Consider the following 2,306-nt stretch of genomic DNA (forward strand, 5'->3'; position numbering starts at 1 on the left):
CTTCGAGACAGGGTTTCTCTGTGTAGCCCTGACTGTCCTGGAACTCACTTTGTGGACCAGGCTGGCCTCGAACTCAGAAATCAGCCTGTCTCTGCCTCCCAAGTGCTGGGATTAAAGGCATGCACCACCATTGCCCAGCTCAGCTTGCTTTCTTATAGAACCCAAGACTACTAGGCCAGGGATGGCACCACCCACAAGGGGCCCTCCCCTTCCCGCCCTCCACCCCATCACTAATTGAGAAAATACCCTATAGCTGGATCTCATGGAGACATTTCCTCACCTGAAGCTCCTTTCTCTGTGATAACTCCAGCCTGTGTCAAGTTGACACACAAAGCCAGCCAGGACACTTGGGGAGGAGAAAAGCTAAGTCTGAGCTGGAGAAATGGCTCCCCTGTTAAGAGCACTGGCTGTTCTTCCAGAGGAGCCTGGATTCAGTACCCCACACCCACATGGCTGTTCACAACCATCTGTAACTCCAGTCCCAGGGGATCTGATACACTCTTCTGGCCTCAGCAGATACCAGGCACACACATGTTACGCGGTCAATACATGCAGGCAAAATGTTTATACACATAAATTTTAAATTAAAAAAAAAAAAAAAAAGCCAGGCAGTGGTGGCTCGCGCCTTTAATCCCAGCACTTGGGAGGCAGAGGCAGGTGGATTTCTGAATTTGAGGCCAGCCTGGCCTACAGAGTGAGTTCTAGGACGGCCAGGGCTACACAGAAAAACCCTGTCTCGAAAAACCAAAAGACAAACAAACAAAGGTTAAATTTAGAATGTAGACCAATGCTTCCAAAAGCATTGATTTCTAGAATGATGGAGGTATTTTGCACCAGACCAGATGGCTAGATCCTCAACACATTTTACTCTGTTAAGACAGAATGTTAATCTGGAGCCTGATATCAGGTTTGAACTTGCGGTCTTTGCCCTTCGGCTTCCAATGTAGCTGGAATTACAAGCCTGTACCACGAGGCCTGAAGTAAAGCCTTTGCTAAGTGGAAAAGGGAAATCTGAACAGGTTATAGACTATGTGATTCCAACTGCACGGCCTTCTGAAATAGGCAGACTGGAGAGGTAAGAGGTCAGTTGCTGGGCTTGGTGTTATCAATTGCTGTGGTGCAGTTCCCAAGCCTGACCACAAGAGGGCACTGTTCGAATTCAGGGTTTGTGGAGTTTGTTCTTTTCTTTCTTTTTCCATTATTCACTTTACATTCCAGTATCTGTCCCCACTCCCACATCTCCTTCCCGAAACCTCCTTCCCTTCTCCTCTAAGGACAGCCATGCCAGGCTCCTGTCTGCAAGTATAACAGTATCATTAATAGTGTCAGGGATTGGTGCCTGCCATTGGGATGGGTCTCAATTTGGGCCAGTCTCTCCCTCAGTCTCTGCTCCATATTTGTTCCCACATAGATTGTAAGTAGGACACATTTTGGGACAAAGGTATTGTGGGTGGGTTACTGTCCTTATCCCTCCACTGGGTGTCCTGGAGGTGAACAGTTTGGACTCCATATCCCCCACTGCTAGGTGTCTCAGATAGTCACCTCTATAGACTCCCTCGGGCCTCCCTGTCCCAGGTTTGTGTTTTGTTGTTTGGTTTGGTTTGGTTTGGTTTTTTTCGAGACAGGGTTTCTCTGTGTAGCCCTGGCTGTCCTGGGACTCACTCTGTAGACCAGGCTGGCCTCCATGTGTACTGCTTTTTAAAGACCTTGTCTTGTGGAATCCGGGCTGCAAAAGCCTCCGATGCTCTCCTTTTACCAAATGGGTTCCAGGAATGTCATTTGTGCCACCAAGCTTGGCATCAGTCACCTTCGTGCACCGCCATCTTGCCAGCTATCCACCTGGTTTTTGAGACATCTCTCATTGGGCTGGGGACTCACAATGTCCAAGAGCTCTCCACCTTTCCATCAGCATTAGAGGTACACATACCAACACCATGACTAGCTTTTACATGGGTGCTAAAGACCAAATGCAGGCCTTTGTACTGGTGGGAAGCAGTACTTCACCTCCAGAGCTCTCTGGCTAGTCCTCTTTCCTCCAAATATGTGGGATCTGGGTCATTTCAGACACAAAATGTAAACTTTTCCAGTCCCCCTACCCTTCCTGACCAGAGGAAGGACTAAGTCCCTCAATTCAGAAGAAAGTGGATTTTACAACTGTCCTGATGTGACCTTTGCCGTGGTAGAGGGGCACTGTAGAGCCAGCAATTCAAGGCCTTGGTACATACCAAAAGAACTGAACACAGCGCCGGCGTGGTGGCGCACACCTTTGATCCCAGCACTTGGGAGGCAGAGGCAGGCGGATTTCT

This window comes from Mus pahari, chromosome 19, assembly GCF_900095145.1.
Source record: "Mus pahari chromosome 19, PAHARI_EIJ_v1.1, whole genome shotgun sequence".
NCBI classification, from domain to species: domain Eukaryota; kingdom Metazoa; phylum Chordata; class Mammalia; order Rodentia; family Muridae; genus Mus; species Mus pahari.